This window comes from Myodes glareolus, chromosome 26, assembly GCF_982192425.1.
Source record: "Myodes glareolus chromosome 26, mMyoGla1.1, whole genome shotgun sequence".
In the NCBI taxonomy this organism is placed as follows: Eukaryota; Metazoa; Chordata; class Mammalia; order Rodentia; family Cricetidae; genus Myodes; species Myodes glareolus.
Window position 1 is genome coordinate 21,220,244 of NC_142051.1, and position 22,672 is coordinate 21,242,915.

At 42.0% G+C, this 22,672-nt stretch overlaps 1 protein-coding gene across 1 annotated transcript in view; it reads left to right on the forward strand.

Annotated features, from left to right (window-relative positions):
• Positions 1–376: 376 nt before the first annotated feature.
• The window catches only part of Nav3 (neuron navigator 3), a 740,499-nt gene continuing 718,203 nt past the window's right edge, over positions 377–22,672 (forward strand). Inside the window, exon 1 of the mRNA XM_085683469.2 lies at positions 377–528. The gene's annotated coding sequence lies outside the window, so the exon portion shown is untranslated. The remainder of the gene's footprint in view (positions 529–22,672) is intronic.

Below are 22,672 nucleotides of genomic sequence, written 5' to 3' on the forward strand. Positions count from 1 at the left end.
GAGGCGGGTCCTCACGCAATTCTCAGGGGTGGTCTCCGCAGGAAACTTTGCTGGTCTAGCGGGCTGGGGCTATCTTGGGCATCGGCAGGGACCTTGGGCGAGCTGCGTGACTCCCCTCCCGGCCAGGGCCCCTTAGAGCCCCGCGAAGCGTCTGTCTCTTTAAATCCCAGCCGCGCGGCTGGGAAACAGCGCCACTCGCCGCCCAGGCCGGCAGCTGCGAGCTCGCGCTTCGGCTGCCGGCTGCGCGCGGCGAGGGCTCGGCTCGCCCGCGGGCTGCTCGGCGGCGGCGGCGGCGGCGCGGGGCGGGGAGGCGCGGCCCGGCCGAGAGCGAAGAAAGAGCGAGCCGGGCCCGGGAGAGGCGCCGCGCCCGGTCCCGCGCCCGCTCGCTCGGCGGCCGACGACGATGTGCCCGGCTCGTGCTTTGCCCGCGTCCTCCCTAAGACGATTTCCATAGTAACCCGATCAAGTGGCTCAGGACCGTGCAAACCTGAGGATTTCGGCGGCCCCGCCGGCGTTGACCTCGGCCAGGTAACGCTGCGTTCTCCTCCTCTCCTCGCCTTGCAAAACCGCTGCGCTTCTTGCAAAGTTCCTTTTGTGGAAAATCGCCCAACCCCACGCAGCCTGGGGGATTTGCAACAGCGTGCTGTGCTACCCAGGTGCTTGCCACGGGCACCCTCCCCTGGCACTTCCCTAGCATCTATTATCACATTATTTAAAAATTATTTTGATCGCTTCCTCCACTCGCTCCCCTTTTTTGACCCCCCATGCTGCTCTCTTCCAGGCTTCCCCCCTACCCTGAGACTAGTGATGGGGGGTGCCAAGGAGAAGTCGGGGGTGGGGGGGTGAAGGGGGGTGATAAGTACAGTATGGTCCAGGGAGTGGCGGGTTCCGATGGGCTGGATGCTCTGGGCTACTTGGAGCATCACGCATTGGCATTGCTTGCACTGGGGTTATGAGGAGGGTTGTCAGCACCGGGGAGCCCTAAGTCTACATACTGAGCTCAGAGTCTGGAAGGGGGGCGATGTAGGCTTGCGGGTGATGGAGCACTTGGCTGGGTGGCTGGCTAGCATCCATACATCATAGCTTTGCTTCCTACTCCCCCCCCCCGCCCCTCTCTGGGTTTCTCTATCTTGTTCATCATCCTCTGTTTCTTTCTTCTTTTCCTCACTATCCACACCATTCTCTTCCCTTCCTTTCCTGCCCCTTTCTTCCCCTCCTTCCCGTTTTCCCCTTTACAAAAAGGGAGGAATCCTTTGTAGCCCTTTGGTTCTGCCAGCATGAGAATAACTATGAAACCAGCAACGTGGCTACCTTAACCTGCTTGTTTTCAGACCCGTCCTCATCCATCAACGTATTTGTTTCCTGAGTCTATTGATCTCCATGGATTGCGCGTAAATGCATTCTAAGCTGGGCGACTGTATGTCAGCATCGGACTTCTGCGGCTCTAAGTATCACATGAATTGTAAAGACAACCTGATTTTCAAATCCAAATAAGCCATGGGTATAAATAAATGCACCTTTGAAAAAAAATCTAGACTTATTTTAGTGAAACTTCCCTCTCTGGTTATTGCCATGCTCTTTCTTTCTCTTTGACATTTAATTGTAGGGGACTTGGGAAACAGCCCCTTCCCCTCCTCTAGTTTATAAGGAACATGCAACTTTTATTGTAATTATCTTCTCTGGAACCCGATTGAGTTTGCGCTAGGCAGGCAGTAGAATGAAAAGGTCATAGTTAAGGTTCTGGTACCTGCTCCCTAAAAGCCAAACTGGTCCAAGTAGGAAGTCCAAAGAACCAGCGGGCTGATCTGACCCTACCAAAGAATAGAAAAGCATTAGCAACTTCTGTGTGAAATTAGAATTGGACTTTGGTGCTGAGCATGTGAAAATACTATCAAGTCAGGCCTTTTGTTTTTGGCCATTGACACAGGGACAGCCATACCAAGAAGGTGTAAGTTAGTAACTGCTATTTAAAACCAAGCCTATAGAATCAAACCTATCTTGCCTTGCTTGAGTTAGATGCTTTCTCATTATGTTATGCCTTTAATTTTTGTTTGACATCTAAGATACATGTATCATGAGAAAACAAAGGGTGTTTGTATGTGTGGGGGTGGCTTCTCTTTAGCCAAGACGGGGTTTATGGGATTTTAATTTTTTTTTTCTTAAAAAAGAAATCTTGCTGCAGTCAAGTTTTCTGAGATCACAGTATTTCCCATGTGGCAAATGGTCCTTGTCAGTAATTTCCTGCACTTTTGGTGATGTCAGGAGTTGATGCAGGGAAGGGCTCAGTTTCAGAGCACGTCCAAACCACCTCCTTTTCTTTGTGCGCACATTTGTCTTTAAATTAAATTATTAATACAGGATGAAGGATCCTGGGGGCAGAGAATGGACTAGGATGAAGACAAACCACTGACAGAATGGGAAACAAACCCAAAGCAAAGGAAGCACAATTGCCCTGCCAGTCCAGAGCATGATCTTTGTGCTTAGCCAATTAGGAAGCTTTGCATCTTCAATGTGCTTCATTTTCTTATTTGTTCAAACGATATTGATTGAACCCGAGGTTGTATTTATCCAGTTCAGATGTTCAGATGAACATTTAGAGAATATTTAACAACTCATTTGTCAGTGGAGCTACCAAGGCATGCTCTGACCACATTTCTTTAGGCAGAGGTAGGGGAGGAATGATACTACATTTTTCATGCCTGACTCCCAATTCTGGCATTTCCTGAATGAATCGGTTTCTTTTCCCAACACACGAACAAGATGTTTCCAGCAGTCACAGTGCAACTTGAATGTAGAATGAATAAACATAGAGCTACAATAAAATGCTTGTTTTTTATTGTTCTTAATATCAGAGTTATCATGCCTTCTGGCCACTTTAATGGAAGTGTGTGGCTATGAAGGACGGAGCCTAAAGACTTCTAAGTGTCATGTGAGTTGAGGTTAGAAGATACGTTAGTGATGGCCGTCCATCATCCTGGTATATAGTACATCAATCATGAAACTACTCACCCCCATTTGTGATTGGATATCTATGTAGATCATTTAATGGGAAGCTGGTGGTGATGAGACAGCTGCTTTCTGATAGGAAAACAGAACCCTCTGAGTTTACCTGTCTCAGGTCCCTGTTTTCATGTAACGAGTTAAGTAAAGTTTGTGAGCTGGTCACTTAATATACTGAATTGTAGCAAGTTGATAGTTGCTACGAATGTATCTCATTCTGAAATTGCTATCAGGTCTTCCTCAAGTTGTCTGGAGGACCCTGAGCGACTGGTCCTTGTAACCCATGGCGACAGGAAATGGTTGTGTTCAGTACAAGCAGAAATATGAACCTGGGCCTACACTTTCTGACTATTTTAGAGACTGCATATAAAAAGAATTAGTGTACTGGCTCCTTCGAACAGTTGGATCTTAACGTGTTGGCTTTGAGAACCTGTCTCAGGTTTGCTTTGCAGTAGATTTTATTTGCTCGAGAGGCGATAGAAGAATCTTTGGGTGACACATACACTGAATTCCACCTTTATAGTAAAGAACTTAGAAGTGTACACGAGTAATTGCCTTTGTGTGTTGCTGAAGTCACTAGGGTGGGAGTGTCACCATATCAAACCCGAGAGGAGATGTGAACTGTAGAAATGATGGGTGTCAAGGAATTGGTGCTGGAATTGGAATAAGAGGCGGTAGGTCTATATATTTCTACCTGACACTATCTTAAAGAGTTACTTTTGCAGTGGCCCTTAGGTTCCCAGATGTTACCTAGTGTTGCATTTTCCCAGAAGAAAAATTAGAGGCAAGAGAAGGGATTCTTTGAACCATGGGTGGGTGGATCATAGTGATGTACTTTTCCTTCCAGGAGAGCGTGAATGTCTTAGTCTCTGTAGTCACTGTACAGAGGCAGTAGATACTGGCACCTAATCACTTCATATTAGATGCAGAACTGCTTAAGCCCAGCAGGTATCACCTTCTTCCTACAAGAATGCAAGTGGGAAACACATTTGCTACAGTTAAAAAGAAGAAAACATTTAAGCATGTTCCCATCTCTTACCCTTCTTTGTAGGGGAAAAATCCTTTTCCATAATATAAGACAGACTTGAGGGTAGCAAAGGTCCCCAGGGCTGTCTTTCTGTCCATAGATCATCTTTCTTCCCAAAGTCTAACTGCAACATTATCATCTGATGTGACGCTGTGGTGCTTATGTGTGTGGAGGTCACCATCCTTTAGTGTCCCAGATGAAATCTCAACAGGAAGCATAGGAGTTGTAGTCAAATAGATTCTGAGCTTACTGTGTCTTTCAAGTTAGTTATGGAACGCAGTTGTCTCGTATATAGAAACTGCAGGTCTTTAAAATGATACACATTTAGCCTTCTCTTATTTAAAGTGATTTTGCAGTGTTCAAAAGACATAAACTTGATCTTAGTGAGTGTATAAAGGCTGCTGATTCATGACTCTGGGTTGCACAATGTTAGTAGGGCAATGCTTATTGCTAATCTTTGCAACAGCATTTTCTCATAGGAACTGTGTTCAGTTTTTTTCCATTTGAGATAACAGGGATCTAGAGGTTCAAGGTTTGGAGACATCATGAGAATAAAGTCATTGTTTAGATTAGAAGGAATTTAAAGTGGGTCAGGTATAGCCAGGAATGCTTGAAGCAAAAAACAAACAAACAAACAAACAAAAGCAACAAAAAGCACTTCAGTATTTGTTTCCTTGATCTTGTAGTGTATATATTTTATGTGTAGAATTATGGGTTTTATATTAAACTTCCACTTTTTTCTACTTGAAAACTCACCTCAATCCTCATCCCTGCCCGCAGGCTCTTGGAGAGATAGTAAGAAAACTGTTAAGAATACTTTATATATTCAAAAGTGACCACAAAGTCCTCTCTGTTGGAGATGCTATTTCCAATCAAAAGAAGCACCCGAGTTTTGAACACCTTCATGTGCTACCTTCCTAAGACAGAATATGACCAGCGATGCCTGATTGCATTGCCCCATTTTCAGGCAATATTGTCCAGCAAATTGTAATCAGTTGTCCAAATGGGATTTGTGGGGCAGATATCCACGATCTTCAATTGCAACTCTGCCACTTCCAGTGTAGTGCAGTGGTTCTTAGCCTTCCTAATGCTGTGGCCCCTTAATGCAGTTTCTTATAATATGGTGACCCCCAATACCTTTGGGGCAGTGGTTCTCAACCTCCCTGACTCTTTGACTCTTTAATACAGATTCTCACACCATGGTGACCCCTCCCACCATAAAATCTTCATTGCTACTGCATAACTGTAACTTTGTTACTGTTACAAATCACAATGTAACTGTTTTTGGAGACAGAGGTTTTGTCAAAGGGATTGTGATACCCAGATTGAGAACCGCTGATGTAGAGGGTTTTACTCTTTAATCTAAGTCTCTATGTTCATGTCTGCATCTCTGAAAATCATTAAACATTTTTGATGATGATTAAATGAGGTAATATATATTAACCTAATATTTGAGAGCTCTTAGTATATAGCAAAATCTTATCACATATTAGTTGCTTGTTGATATTACTGCTGCTCCTGCTATTGGAATCTATGGAAAAACCACAATTATTTTCCTTTGGCCTTTGAACATGAACCATAATACTTACCTATACACTTCTTTCTTCACCTTGGTTTTATCCATAATCTCAAGCTGATAGATAAGTATAAAAAATAATTCTTATATCTGTATGATGGTAGGCGCTCCATTTTTGGGGTTTCCAGAAAGGTGGACTAACTTTTAAAATACACACTGTGAAGATTATACACAGAGAGTCGTTTTTCTCATTGTAGTTAGTCAGCTGGCCACAATCTAGTGTCATCTAGGAAGAGGAAATCTCAATTGAGAAAGTGCCTCCTTCAGATTGGCCCACAGGTAAGTTTGTAGGGTCATTTTCCTGATTAATGATCAATATGGGAGAGCCGAGCCCTCTGTGTGAGGGTCCTGAGGAGTATAACAAAGCAGGCTGAGCAAGCCACGGAGAAAAGAGTAAGAAAGAACACAATAAGCTGTCTACCTCCATGGCCAGTGCTTCAGTTCCTGCCTCCAGGTTCCTGCTTGAATTTCCCTGATTAGGCACTGTCACTTGGAAGCGTTGGCCAATTGGTCTGTGATTTACTATAGCAACAGAAAGAAAACCAGGGCAAAAATTGTTAACAGTAGTTGTATTATCACTGTGACAGACCTTGACCATGTTCTGGGTGGTGGGATATGGGTTGAGCTTTACATCTTTGGGATGGAAAAGCTATTGAGTCCTCAGAACTTAGTAAATGTTTTCTTGTTTTGGGGGAACTTGGAAGATGTAAATACTGACGGAGTCCTGCTGATGGAGACCTGGCTTATGAAATTTCAGAGGGAAGCAAATACTTTTTGTCAGGGTCATTTATGTGATATTTTGGGTTAATATATGGTTTCTGGGTCAGCTGGGATTGAAGAATCAACTGTAATAAACAAGAGACCAGAACCACCGCAGCGAAGCTTTTACTTTAATGGGACAAATGATGCTGGTCAGTTGGGGATGGAAATCAAATGTGATGGAGAAAGCTGCAGCATGGAGGTGAATTTTTATGGGAAATATTTCCTCAGGGTCAGGGAGCTGACTAGTGAGGGGGTCCAGTGGGGCCAAGGCTTCAGAGGAAGATGGAGTCAAGCTTGGTCATATATTTCTTGCTTTGGTATCATTAAAGCTGCAGGCTTTTAATGGGTTATGGAGATGGAGAACATGTGAGGCTTGGCATTGTGAGAGGCAGGAGAGGCCTTTGGTGCAGGTGTAGCCTCAGTTGCACGAGAGAACCTAGGATTGAATGGGTCATGTATAGAAGTTGAGTCTTAATGCCCTGTGGTCAGAATCCCTATGGAGAGGCCAGAACGCCATTGGTGATAGTGTAGTCACCGTTGCAACGGAGATCTTCACATAGTACAGATGCCAGGACCATGAGATGATCGTGAAGGACAGGGCAGGTATGCAGTGAGGTTGGCATTAGCTTATAAGACAAGCTATGTATGCTGCGTATGCACAGTCAGAGGTGAGGCTACCTAAGCCATTTGGAGCCAAGACATCATGAATGAATCCCACACATTGGATACTGATGCTGGACTTTGGTTTTGCATGATCTGATTGTAGCTGTGTACAGGTCACATTCCCTCTAGGAGTGAGAAAGTATATAAGAAATATCTTACTCCTTTTTGATTCTGTAGGAGCCCATAGTTATGAGACCTTGAACTTCTAAGCCGTTTGAAGCTTTTAAAACCTGTAGGGCATTTTCAAGTGTTTTATAGTGATATTAACATGACATATTTTGAACAAACAAGAAAGGAAAGGTTATAGTTTTCTAGCGATGTGTTCATGTGTCAAGCTGACAAGGGGTCAGTTGTACTGGTTAGTTTTGGTAAGCTTGACACAAGTTAGAGTCATTTGGAAAGAAGAAACCTCAATCGAGAAAATGCCTCCCTCAGATTGGCTTGTAGACAAATCTCTGGGGCCATGTTTTTTTACACTATTGATTGATGTGCAAGGGTCTAGCCCATTATGGGTGGTGGCACACCTATACTGGGTGGTTCTGGGTAGCATGGGAAAGCAGACTGAGCAAGCCATTGAAAGCAGGTCCGTAAACAACATTTCTTCAGGGCGCTGCTTCACTTCCTTTCCTCAGGTTTCTGATTGAGTTCCTGTCCTGACTGCTCTCGGTGATAGACTATGTTGTGGAAGTGCAAACCCAAACAGCTCTTTCCTCCCCAAGTTGTTTTTGCTCGTGGTATTTGTCTCAACAATAGAAAAATCCCTAGGACGTCTATCCAAGAATTGAAAATCTAAATGAGAGTTAGCTATAGTCGTGATATGTTAGGGTAAAAACACAGCAAGCATAAAAATCTGTAACTCTTAACTGTTCACGAGATTGCGATCCTAAAACGGCACACTACAAGTTCCTCCTACAGAAGGGTGCTGAGTACTTTTTTTGTACGTGTAGTCATTTAAAATTCCATTGAGAAAAAGGTGCTATTTGGGTGAAAATGTCATGCTTCATTTTTTAAAAAGTTCATTTCCAATATGCAGAACTTCACCACATAGGCAATTGTGTTTGCTCAACGGTGTCTTGTCTTATCTGAAAACAGACTATTGGATTGCCACATCACTCTAAAGAGTTTTGCTGATAGGAAGTTTTGAAAAAGAATAAAAGTAAAGATGATTTATTGTATTCCAATAGACCCACCATTGAGTTTCAGCAAGTGAGGTAATTTCTTAAGATTCTTCTCAGTGTCATGATTCTGTGGTTATCAATGGGTAGGAATCCTAATTCTCTCCGATTTTAAGACTCCGGCATAACTGAGTTTTAAATTTTGACCTCTCCATCAATAAAACTGATACTAAAATGATGTGATTATAATCATAAGCATTTAATGGAAAATCAATCAAATAACACACACACAATGATGCATGAAAAGCATGGTGATATTGAACAATTACTGCAAGTCTTGGTTAAAAAATGTGGTATTTATTTTCATTCAATAGAAACGTAAGGACTTCTCATGAACCGCTAATGTGTCCTCTAGTGCCCTGATTAATACTGTATTGTCATATATAACAACAATCTAAAGAAGTTAAACCATAATAAGCAATTCTAAAACTGTATAAAAATTTATTTTTCTTTTATTTGTAAGCTTGTTTCAAAGTTGTAAGAATCAAAGTCTAAACGGTCTGCAGTGAGACCGTGCCTGTTCCTGCTCATGCGCTTGGAATGTCCTGTAGAAGGTGGCAGGTTGCTGATGTATGGCTGTGAGTGCCATCTTTACGTTGCCATACCCACCTTTCTTTGTTGGGCCATTTGCTTTGGAAAAAGCCATTTGCCATGTTGTGAGCATACTCATTGGGCCCGTGGAGACTAATCTGGCAAGAAAGAAAATGTTGATAGTCAGCAACAGTACAAGACATGCCAAAAGGCCACCTTGGGCAGTATGTCTAAAGTCCTAGCAAGGTCTTGAGATGCCAGCATTAGGGCAGAATTTGAACATGTTCTCTTTAGTCTCTGAGCCAGAACCCTCTAGACGTGCAGTTCCTAAAATCGTGGCCCAGAGAAGTTCTTTGAGTTAGTAAATCCCTAGTTCCTGAAACTGATACATGTTGGAGTCATTTGATACGTAGCATCAATAGATAACGTAATTTGTCTCCTGGATCTTAATTGCACACATGAATTGGTGCTGTTTTATAGACAGTGAAAAATGACAGCCCATAGAGTTCTGGTTGGCAGAATGACATTTGATCTTTCCTTTTCCACAGTGACTAGCAAGCACCACCATGGCTTCCTTTATTTCAGGCTCGTAAGGATGAGCCTCTGGTGGGCATTATCTACAAGGAGAGCAGGAGAAGTTTCTCTTTTATTAGTAGCTATCTGGAAGTCAATCCAGGGACTTCTTTCAGGGTATGTCTGTTAAAAATTCAAGTATTTGCCAAGTGGTGGTGGCGCAACCCTTTTATTCCAGCACTCAGGAGGCAGAGGCAGGTGGATCTCTGAGTCTGAGGCCAGCCTGGTCTACGGAATGAGTTCCAGGACAGTCAGGGCTACAGAGGAAAGAAACCCTGTCTTGAAAAACCAAAACCAAAACCCAAAACAAAAAATTTAGCTGTTTTTAGAATTTTAGTAGAGAATAGAGGTGTATAGGGACCAAGAACTGTAAAATACTCTGGTGAATATCATGGTAGACTTGATAATGTATGGGAGTTTTCCAAGTTACTCTAAATGCATTCCTGTTGTCATTGTGCACACGAAGCCTTTATGATGTGGGGTTGCCATAGAAGCCCTTCTTTGTATGTTATCTTACTTTGTCCTATAGATTTCGAGCCCTTTAATATGACCTACATAAAGTTCATTGCATGTCATCATTACAACTTCTTTTCACAAGTTTATGGTTTGATTTTTGTGTGGAATGCTAAACTGTCCTTCTAAAGCATGGTTCTACACTGTATTTGTCAAGCTATTCTCACATGTACTTGGAAGCCAAAGATCTAAAATACATGCTTCTGTATGAAGAATAGATGCTTTATGAATGCAAGGTTTTGGTTGCATTCTCATACATAAAAGAGGTAACTGTTACATTTTGCTTTGTGATACTGTTTAATTTTATCTAAATTAATTGCTATCCTTTAAAAAGTTTGGAAGTGACTGAACTTTAATATATATGAGTGTTTGGAACATTGTAGACTAGAGGTCAAGTTGCTTCTTTAAATACTTAATGTGTGTATTAGGCATTTTTGTGTGGATGGACAAACAGTCAACATGTGGGTTGGTGGTTCATGTGCTTTCCATGTTGGCTATTGTTCGGTAGGGTCACTAACAGGATTTTTGCCCCTGAGAAAAGCTTCAGATCCAAGGTTACCTTGCTATCAAACGGTGCTGGCTTTACCTGACTAGCACCAATATCATGCTCTCTGGGAATACAAAGTAGCTTCCTCTCCTCTCCTCTCCTCTCCTCTCCTCTCCTCTCCTCTCCTCTCCTCTCCTCTCCTCTCCTCTCCTCTCCTCTCCCCTCCCTTCCCCTCCCCTCCCCTCCCCTCCCCTCCCTTCCCCTCCCCTCTCCTCCTCTCCCCTCCCCTCCCTTCCCCTCCTCTCCCCTCCCCTCCCCTTCCCTACCTTTCTCTTCCCTCCTTTCCATCGTCTCCCCTTTCCTCCTTTCTTCTCCCTTCCTTTCCTCTACGCTTCCCTCCTCTCCTCTTCTCTTCCTCTCCTCTCCTCCCTGCTCCTTATCCTCTCCCCTCCCCTCCCCTCTTCTTTCTTCCCCCTTCCCCCTTCCCCTCTCCCCTCATTTCTCTCCCATTTCCTGTCTTCTTCCTTTTTCTTTACAGACATTTGTTCTTTAAATGAGCACTACCTGGAAAGGACCAGGAGCACCAACAACCAGTCCTTTAGAAACCAGTTCTCAGGACATTGCAAATGAAGTTGCATCACAAGGCTATGGACAAAGTTTATGAAATCAGCAGTTCTTGATAGTTTTATATTTGGGCACACTGTGTAGTAAGATCTGCCTTTAGAATTGATGGCTCCAAATCCAATATTTATATTCTTCATGCAATACATAAAAATTGAACTACTTTTTGTTGCTAGTGAAATTGATTTGTGGCAGATGTGTCTGGAGTTTGGGTATGCTTTTCTTTCTTTAGAGTTTTCTTGATAAGCGTGCTTTTATTTATTTATTGTTGAATAATATGTCCCATCTTGTGTGCGTATTTTATGTGCTCGGCACATCAGACACTGAATTAATCTATCCCAGGAACTAAACATGATGTTTCAACAAAAACAAAGTTTGTAGATGTATATTAACTGCCGTCGACACTGTCATGAGCATGACAGGAACACAGAAATGAATAACACGAGGTCCTTGTCCTTGAAGTTGGACTGTATTTAATTTTTAATGCAAAAAGTTTTATATTTATTTTCCAGAGTGTTTAGTTGCTTATTTATAGTGAGACATTACAATTTATTATGGCCGGGCTGTGCTCAACACAAGACTGGGTGGGATTATGTTACCATAATTGAGGGTCGTTCCGAGTCCTGCACTGTTAATGCTTGCTAATGTTCCTGTGAAGGTCTCCTATACATGGCCTCACTAACCACAAAGGCTTTTCTGCCTACAGCAGATAAACGCTCAATGTCACAGGAAGATGCATTAGAAGCTTTGCCATTACTTACAGCTTTTTCTATTTTCTTTTCTGCCAAGTAATAACTATTCAGGCTGGTCCCCATAGAGCATGATTCTGTTGTAGCTAGGATTTTATTTTTCAGAGTGGAAAGGCATTTCATAAGTTTTACGTAGGTTCCCTGTTACTGGTGTTTGCTAAGTACACAGAAAGAACATATCATAAAATCACAGTCAATGGATGTGTTAGATAAAAGAATGCCCCTTTTCAGAGTGTACATCACTATTCTCCAGGACAGGGATTGCCATCCTTATAGCAAAATGGAATCCGTGGGTGTGTGATTAAAGTGTAAGGAACTGGGAATGGAGACTTGATCCCAAAATACTTGGCTGGGACCGATTTGGTCACACAGTTCATTCAAGCAGTCAGGCTGGGAATTATTCCCAAAGAGGGTTAGAGAGAAACATGAGAATGGAGACAGGCTCAGAGGGGCTGCATGGTTGTCTCTGCACATGGAAGAAGAGGCCATAGGTGAAGAAATCCAGGGGATTCTAGAAGCCACAGCAAAGCCAATGAGTGCAATCTTATCTGGATGCTTAAAAAGAATCCAGTTCTGCCAATGAGCTGGGTTTTAGTTTCGTGAGACTGCTGGACCCCTGACCTCCAGCACTGTAAGATAATGCATTTGAATTCTCCAGCCACTGAGATTATAATAATTTATTATAGACACAATAGAAAGTGGATATAGTAGAATATAGGTCATGGCTTTATTTTGCTTCAGGTCAGGTTAAAAAAAATACACCCTTTGGAATTTCATAGCTCCTGGGTATGAATTGCATTTGGAGACTGTAGGCCAGTATCGAGGGAGCAGGATTTTTTTCCCTCCCTAGGACAGAGTTTCCAAGCTTGTCTAGAATCTGCTATAGTCCATTTTGTCCTTGACCTGGCTCCTTGGTGTTGGGATTACAGGCACGTGCCACCATCCCCACCCCTTGGTATTTTCAACTGTGATCCTACTATGTTTTAATTTTTACTGTGCTTGGAAGAGTTGTCTGGAAGAAAATCCTTTTAGTTAACCATTTCGAGATGTTTTTAAATTTCCTTTTTGTTTGTTTCCTTAGTTATTATGGATCTGGGGTGTTTGCTGGGGGCATATAAACATGTGAAAGTCAGGGAACAACCTTGGGTAGTGTTACTTAGGTCCCCTTCACTTTATTTTGTGATAGTCTATTATTGGTCTAGCATTTGCTTATTAGACTAGGGTCAGTCAGCCTGAGAAATCTATTTGCCTGTCTCTTTCTCCCCAGTGCTGAGATTAGATGCACATAACTGCCTGACGTTTTTGCTCTGTTTTGTATTGTTTTGTATTGTATTGTATTGTATTGTTTTGCTTCTTTCATTGTGGGGTTTTAAGATCAAACTCAAGCCCTCCTGCTTGCCAGGTAAGCACTTCTCCTGACTGAGCAATTCTCCCTATGTGACATTATGGGTTTTATACTTGCTCCAAGTCAACTTGGCTTATGGTTCGATTTGGTACTGTAAAGCAAACTGAGGAAGTATAGACCTCAATTCTGTAGTCTAAACCTCCATAGTGTGTGCAGCTGCCAAGGCAAAGGCATCTGTCATGAATACCTGGCCAGTGAAGAGCCTTGGACTCACCTGTGTATCTCATAAATGGTTTCAGCCCTCACCATTTCATTAAATGGAGCATGTACTATCCATTCTTGGGTCCTCTGAGTGGCAGGATCCAGAATGAAGTTTCCATGGAGAAACTGACAGAGAAGAGACTTTACAAGTTACAAAGCATGTTTTAACATAAAGGACAGAAGTCATATTGGGAAGGCAGTGTTTTGCTTTGTTTTGTGATAAATGTTTAGCATATTTTATTATTGAGAGACAATTGTAGCTTTCTGAATTCATATTTTAGTGAATGTTTTCAGTGAACTAAGTCAGAATGGTGATGTTACTTCTGATTCAAATGAGAGCTCTAACCTCAAGGATACACCTTGCATTGTCCTTGATCTGTGGCGGGCCGAATCTTTAGGAACATCAATTGTCCTATTGATTCTTTTGATGTCCAAGTACGAGGAGAATGGGTATTAGTTTGCCTAGCAACTGCATGTATGTTCATGGCTGTGTTATTTTCATTCTTCCATAGGGGTGCATACGAAGCAGAGGTGGGTGTGAGAATTCTGTTGGTGGCTGGGTGTCAGGGAAGGGTGCCCAGAGAGATGCCAAGCTTTCAGCTGTAGTTGACAATCAAATGTGTGCATCTTTTCATCTCTCAGCAAAAGCAATTGTCCCCCTCATCCTTAACCTGTGCATTTCTTGTCCCCAGCAAAATTTTTACGCATCTGAAATCTTCCCTGAGCTCTGGATAAAAACATTGGAATTAAAATATAATCTTGCAATTTGCTTTAGACATGCAATCATCACGAGACCCCTATGTCTATGTAATCAGTAACAAGATGGCCACTGATGACAAGTTTTAAAGAATTTTATCTAGACCCGGAATCCAAGTTAAAAAAAAACATATCTAATAGGAATTCTTATCTGAAATGCATCCTGAAATTTCTGTCATATGCAATCAATAGATTATTTTCAGTATTTGTTAGCCCTGTTGAATTTTAGCTGATGTATAGATTTAAAGTGGCTGGAGAATCTACACTGCTTTATTTTCCATATTGCAGTTTATTATACATTGACCTAGGTGGGGGGGTTGAGTAGGGCCAAAATGATGTAACTTTGTCCTTATTGATTTGGTGCCTGGCAGAAGTAAGATAGCGCAGATGGTAAGTTCTGGAGTTTGTGTGGTCATCCTGGAGAGGGGATGTTAAAGGAAGCAAGTCTTCAAAGGGGGAAAATGCAGGGTGCCTACCAAAGAGAGTGGCTTTGAACCAGAAAGGTAGCATTTGGATATGCATTGGCAGAAGGAAGCATATTCTAATGGACAAGGAGGTATCTATGTTCTCCAGCAAGACTGAGCGTGTTCCTTGGTAGGTAGGCCTGTAGGATTCGACTGTCTCTTATATTTGGCCATCTTTTCCATGCATTCCAGCTTATTGGAGCTAGTTGGGTCCTACATGACCCAAGTCTCTTTTACTTTGAATCTGGGATGATAGACACAATTCCAAATAATTCTGTGCAATATGAATTCTTCATTGACGATTTTTGGTATATAGGAATTTGCTAATTGTATATTTGCAGTTTAATCCCAGCAACTACAAAGTCCTAGAATTATATTGCTTGTATATAGCAGATGCATTTTTCTTTGCTGGATTTCACTCGGGCCACTTACCCATCCTTTTGTTATCTAAGCATATCTGTTCTGATCAGTGCCAAGAGGACAAAGACAAGAGACAAACTTGCTCTTAAGGGTCTCATTGCTGATGGGGATTGACAATACATTTTTTTGCTTCTAAGTTGTTAAGATATGGAACTTTAGAAAGCTGTACCAATTGTGTGAGGGAGGTGCATGCATAGCAGAGGTGGGTGTGAGAATTCTGTTGGTGGCTGGGCGTCAGGGAAGGGTGCCCAGAGAGATGCCAGCACTGAGTCATGGAGGATGAGTGGGAACCCGCCAGATGGCCACAGTACTGGGGGGGGGGGGTGATTCAGGATATGCCTCTGCCAGTGCACACAGACACAAGGGAATGTGAAAAGTTTGGGGGACACTTAGTTCTCAGGAGGAAAGAGTTTGTGCAAAGGGGAGACAGGTGCAGCTAGAAGGTTGGGAAGCCCACAATGTGTGTACATTCTAGAACAAAGAGTCCATACTTGGTGCTGTAGATGACGGTCAGCATTAAAAAGTGTTAAACACAAATTACATGCATACATATATACATACATGTATATATACATACTTACATACACACTACTATATGTACTAGTATATATAATATATATACATTGATGTATATATATACATACATTATGCTTCTTGAGTACAAAATGAAGGCTATCCCATCATAATATAAAATTGTTCATTGAGAAACAGTCTAATGTGCTGACCATGTCCTGAATTCATAATATCATGTTATAGATGATATGGGATGTACATGGTACAATTAATCTCTTTATATTTCTGTTCTGCCATCTGCAAAGTGGGGGGAATAGCAGTGGTTGTCTTAGAATTGGTGTGAGGATTATATAGACTGTTATTGCTGAAAAAACTCATCAATTATAGGTAATACACCACAATTTCATGCATTATCATGCATGCTAATTTCATTACCAATAGCAACTATATGTGTAGGAGGAAGCTGGTTAATACGGGAACCGAAAGTGTCTTTCCAAAGGCAGTTGCAGTGTGTATAATTTTAAACTCATGAGAAAGGCCAAAAGATGATTTCTAAATATGCCTGGAATTCTTTGCATCCTTTTAAAAAATTCTACGTGTGTGTGTCTGTCTTTAGGCATGTGTGTGAGAGTGCAGATCATCATTATATAGGCCAGAAGAAGATACCAAATTCCTTGCAGCTGGAGGTATAGGCAATAGTTGTGAGCTGTCCAACACAGTTGCTGAAGACCAGACTCAGGTCCTCCGGAAGGGCAATCCATCTTCTACCCACTTAACAGCCAAACCCCATATGCCTCTAAATCTGCAAATATCATGTTACCTATCTGTGAAAGGATAATTAGAAAATAAGTAGTGATAGAAATAAAAAAAATTGACAATGCAGAAGACAAACACAATGTGGAACCCTGAGTGGGGGTAGTCAGATTCCAGGGACGATGCTCAAACTATGCCCTCTCCTTTGTATTATTTTTGTGCATCGATATGAGCCAAGGTAGAATTGTCAAAAGGTGATCTATAAAAACTAGGGTATGTTTGATTTTTTAGATGTCACTACCATGACCCATTTGGTGTCTGGAGCTATATGAACTGAAGCCTGAGACATTCAAATAGTGTACGGATGCACCCTGAGTTCAGCCAACCTTTTAGGAGTGGATCATAAATGACCAGTGAGATGCGGATAGCCATAACACTTTCTGCTTGACTGGTCGTCTGAAAATTCCTCGCATCCTGTGCAGAGGTAGCCACTTAGATTCGTATTCAACAACAACAACAACAAAAACATCCAGAACAGGATGAGACAAACTGACTGCTTTCATTGGTTAAACGTGTATGCTTTAAAGAGTTTAATGAGTGACTATGAAGTAATTTGTGTTAAAAAACCACTGTGTACATTCCAAAATTGGTGCAATTCTTGCATACCAAGTTGCATTATGCATATCACAGGGTGAAGAACCTTTTAGTAAAAGACCTTTATTTTAGTAAAAATAACATTAATGTATGCATGGTGTGTGCACGTGTGTGCATGCTTACATGTGCACACATGCACATGAAGGTCAGAGTGGGACTTGGGTGGTATTTCTCAAGCACCATCTACCTTTTAATTTTGGCGCAGGATCTCTCATTGGCCTGGAATTCATCTAGTAGACGAGGCTGCCCCAGAAATCATTGTCTATCTCTCCTTCCAGCAGTGAGATTGAGATGAAAAATGTGTACCGGCATGCTTGGCTTTTTCTTTTTCTAATGGGTTATGGGGATCAACATCAGGCCTCTGGGCTTGCGTGGAGCCTTCTCTATAGCACCACCTAGTGTTATTTTGTAAAGTGAATAGTTTGATACTTCACAGTCCTCTATAGTTTTGTTAATACATAATTGTTTGTTTTGAGGTTGTAAATCATTATCAATTTTATTTACTACATCTAAGTTTTATGTTAATAACTAGTGTGTGTGTGTGTGTGCATGTGTTTCTTTTTGGTGGGAAAGTGGTTTCTCTTACTGACTTCCCAATTAATATTGAAACATTCTACTTTGTCTGATAAATGCAAGCCACAGTGTTTCTAATGTTTGTGGCTTCTCATGCAACCTGTCAAATGTGAATATAAGGGAGAGGTCACACGCTAGCCCTTTTGATGAGTTACTTTGGAAACTAGGTGATGAGTAATTGTTACTCTTAGAGTCATGTGAATTGCAGGGACTGGATGAAGGCAAAGTAGAGATAAGTTTTCAATGATGAGTTGGTGCTGTTAATGAAAAGGTAGTGGGTGGTAAATTATACATTCAAGTCCTTGAAAATTAACCTCTTGCAAATGTTATTAGTTTCATTTTTTCCTTAAAGTTACAGCTTAATTTTTTGATACAGCAGTTCAGCAGTTTATTGCCCTCTAAAAGGTATTTAAATCAGAAAACAACCTCTTTTTTTTTTTAATTACATACTCAGCAGTTGCAATTTACCAGTGGCCACCTTGTGGTGGCTTTTCTCTTTTGCATTCTGAGCCTCCTCTTAGGGTTGTTGATAGGAACCTGTATGGATTTCTTTGAAGACTAGCGTGCATTGAATTGGACCTAAGGATTAAGTGAATTCCACGAATTAGAAGGATGACCTTGCAGACAGGAAGAGATTTCATTATGTGCCTTCCCTGCTTCCAGTGTAATAGAATTTGTGTCGTATGCCTGATGCTCCGACTTCCTTTATTTCTTGGCTTGCTTCGAGCAGAAGAGTAGATTGAAATTCAGTATTCATGCAGCAGACAATACCTTGGCTGACTTCTAATTGTTAAGTGGGCAGCGTTACATTTTATTTTCCCTACCGTCATGCTCAGCAAAGAAATGATCTTGTTTACATTTCAGCCCCCACACAGGCTGTGCCTTGGTCTCGGCGGGTTGGGGATGCTATGAAGGCAAATGCCTCCATGGCCATTTGCTGAACGAGATACAGCTTCTTTCTGTACGTATAGCCACACAGTGAAAAGGGTTATATATTTTTTTTCTGCAGATACTGAACTTTCGTTGAATTGAGAGAGGATCAAATGGGGAGAACAGGGTTAAATTTGTCTTTCTAGGGGAAACAGACCACTGATGTATGGTGAAAAGAGACCTTACAAGTCTCTAAATCAGCAGTTCTCAACTTCTTTTTGGGGGGGGGGGTCACATATTAAATATCCTGCATATAAGATATTTACATTATGATTCATAACAGTAGCAAAATTCCAGTTAGGAAATAGCAGATGAAATAATTTTATGGTTGGGGGTCACCACAACACGAGGAAGTGTCTCAAAGGGTCGCAGATTTAGGAAGGTCGAGACCACTGGCATGGATGATTGAGTCAGATGATGGACATCAGCAGTTTAACGACAACTGACTGACTTTATGTGTGTGGGGGGTAAACTTACATGTTAGCCCCCTGTCTTTTGAAAAGGTAATCTGATTTTTAAACCAAATTCACTATCTGTTCAAAGAGTTTTCTTGTCTTTCCTTCACAAGGGCCCAGTTGAGCCAAGTTGCCTTAATAGGCAACTGTGATGATGGGGGGTAAATTGAAACAGCCTGTAGGCGGGGTCAGACCGTCTGGAAGTGCTAATAGGGGAATCCCTTAGGCCCGAGGAATGAAAGTACTCAGATGCTATTGAATAAACTCTCACTAAAACAGGATCCCAAGGAGCTGTTAAAGCACACGAGGTGCGGTTAGATCATTTCCAGTTTCTCCAAACTGGTTTAAGAAAATCGCTAGTTGAACTATGAAAGAGGGATGTCCTCAGGGTCATTTCATGCTAATAAGGACCCCTTTCTTGTTATCCGCTGTATTTGTAGCTTTCCTTTGACATTCCCCAAAGTCCTGGAGCATCTGATGGCTTCGGACTTGGAAGCCACATGCTGCTGTGTGCGTCACCAGTTTACAGGTAGCGACAGTGGGGCTTAAAGGAAGGTTTAATAGTTGACTGCCGTTTACAAAGGTGCTGACTAGCATGGTGGAAGTAGAACCTATAAGCATCAGTTTCTAGACTTTGGAACTGCTACTCGTGATGGATGATAAATAAATGCATGGTTGACCAAGAAAGGCGAACATGAGTCCTGCGAACTGTTACTGCTGGACATTCAATGTCTGTACAGAACTGGGAGGAGCTGTGTGCATTTTCAAGTGAGTAACAGTGCTTGGGAGCGGAGGAGGGAGGCAATGATTGAGTGGTTCCGTTCAGTGAGGACTGGATGCAAAAATTGCACCCTTTTCTATTTGTGTTTCGGGTTGGGGTGTCTTATCTTCAGAGCAGCGTTCTGCCAGGTCAGTAGTGACTGAATTCTAGTTACCACAGACAATGTTTCTATAGATCATAAGTGGATGAAACAATGTGTGTGTGTGTGTGTGTGTTTGTTTGTTTGTTTTATTCTCACTAGAAGTGAGCATTGTGAATAATTTACACCATATTTTTTTCTTAGAAATAGATGACTTAAGGTTTCCTCATGTGCATTTTTTTTTCAGGTCTCAAAGTCAGCTAATCTAAATGTGTTATTACAATGTGTTAGCACTGTGCAAATGGTAGTTTGTGCCCTCCTTGAATAAAGATTTATTATTCCAAGTACAGACATCATCAATTGAAGAGTTTGAATGTGTCCTTCAATCAGTGCAAGCTCATTTGGTTAGAATTTAATCACAAACCACTTTTTAATCAGTTAATTATATAAAGCAGGACAGGTTTTTCTGCCAAATGAATGACTGGGGAGGAGTAATTCCATAAGCACACATCCTCAATGGTTCTCCTCTCCAGCACAACAGGTCCTTGGAGGAAGCTGAGCTAGCAAGGTTAATGCTATCCATGCCTGAGGTGGAGTCCATGCTTGGTTAGAACTTTGCACTTTGGTTAGAACTTATATGACTTATATGTAGGGCACGTGCAGCTTGGCATGATCTTCCCTTTAGGAATAGTCTCTCTTTGCTTTAGAGAGAGGATGGGAACATTTGAGTATTTGGAGGAAAGAAAATTCATTCGGTATTACATCCCTATGTCCTTTCCAATAAATCCACTAATCTCTACATTTCCCTTATTATATTAACCCATTCTCTCCATATTCCTCAGGTATCCTGAGGCTTAGAGAAGCCCAGGAACAATTTCTGCTTCAGCATTAATAATGACATCATCTCTTTCCCTGCTCTTAACCACTGAGCCACCTCTGAAGCCTTGATCATCAGTTTTCCACAGAGACAGTTGCATAGACTTCTTAGGTGAGAGTTGTTAGGTTTTCTGTAGTCCTTCTCTCAAGATATATACTAGATGTCTTTAGCTATTTCTAGATTGCCGTAGTCCCTATTCTATTGATATGAAGGATTCTATGACCAAGGCAACCGTATACAAGAAAGCATTTAACTGGGATCTTGCTTATGGTTTCAGAGGGTTAATCCTTACCACACGACAGGAAGCACAGCTGCAGAAGAGAAAATCACGGTGCTAGCGAAGTGGTTGAAAACGTCATCCTCATCCACGAGCGAGCATTCGCGGGCACGCGCGCGAGAGAGACAGAGACAGAGACAGAGACACACAGAGTTAGTCTGATTGGGGGAGGGGGGAGAGGGGGAGAAAGACTGAGTCTTGCTTGGGCTTTTGAAACCTCCACGCCCCGTCCCAGTGACAGCCCTCTTTCCAACAGGGCCACACCTTCCAATCCATCTCAAACAGGTCACCAACTGGAAACCAAGTATTTATTTAAATGCATGAGCCTATGGGAGCCAATCTCAAACTACCACAAAGATCTTTTGTAAGGTACACATGCACACACAAAAACGTGTTTATATGTGTGTGCATATATATATGTATATATCTGTGCATATATAAGTGTGTATGCATATAGTCTCTCTCTCTCTGTCTCTCTCTCCTCTCTCTTTCTCTCTCTCTCTCTCTGTGTTGAGGTTCAGGAGGATCAGTTAGCATAGGAGCTGTTACAATCAGGGCAGAGTCTTGGGACTGAGACATGAACGCAGATAATTTTTCTCACAGGCTTTGGCTTTACACTAGCAAATTCAATGGTAATAATGTTACCAAGGTGAAATAATCTCTCCATCTTCCTATTTACAGTGCAGTCTGAGTTGCAAAGGAAATCTTATCTCAGTTAGGCATCTATTACACTGAGCACATACAATGAATGTTCCTTAATGTTGCAAGAGTTGAGCATACTGTTCCAATCTGGATGCTGTGGAAGACAGGATACAGTTCTCTTCGGGACTTTTCCATCACATATTATCCAGTTCTACTTGAATTTGTCTTCTGACACCTGTGATGTTTTATGTGTGCATTAGCACGTAGCAGAAGTTGTCTTGCTTTTCTCAGGTTAACAGCTTTGGCATACAGCTGTAAGTTGGAGCGTATATGGTATTTGGAGTATACTGATAAAGGGCTTAGAATATTTGTTCTTTTCTTTATGCACTTGGCTCTCCTGCAGGGCTGTGGATGTAGGGCAGGATGCCGCCTGCATTAACTTTTTACTGGGGGGAGATGTTTATAAACACACATTTACCCCAGATAGGGTACCAATGACAACTCAAATGATTTCACCTAAATCTGTAGTGAACCAAATGAGTTTAATTGAAGTTACTCACAAGAGTATGGACATCTTACAGGCGAGATTAACTTTGACAAGAAGTCCATATCTAGCAGCAATGGTGTCCTGGCTGGTTTTGTGTCAACTTGATACAAGCAAGAGTTATCAGAGGAAGGAGCCTCAGCTGCGGAAATGCCTCCATAAGATCCGCATTTTCTTCCTTTAGTGATCAGTTGGGGAGGGCCCAGCCCATGGTGGGTGGTGCCATTCCTGGGCTGCGAGTTCTAAGAAGTTGAACTGAGCAAGTCATAGGAAGCAAGCCAGTAAGCAACACCCCTCCGTGGTCTATGCATCAGCTCCTGCCTCCAGGATTCTGTCCTTCCTGACTTCATTCAGTGATGAACAGCAATACTGTAATGTAAGCCAAATAAACCCTTTCCTCCCCAACTTGTCTTTTGGTCATGGTGTTTTGTTGCAACAACAGAAACCTTAACTAAGACAAATGGATATCTAATTATGTGTTCCAGGGAGAGGAGAGGTCTCATTCATCTGATGAACCTCCTCCCAAGTCACTCCAGTCTACTCGGGAGCCTATGTGCAGGGCTGCAGAGGCATCTCATGAGTCATGTCTATTACTACCCTTGCCTGGTATGATGCTCCTGAACCCCGCGTGTAGATAAATGTAGCTGTTCTGATTTCAGGAGGCCAGTGGT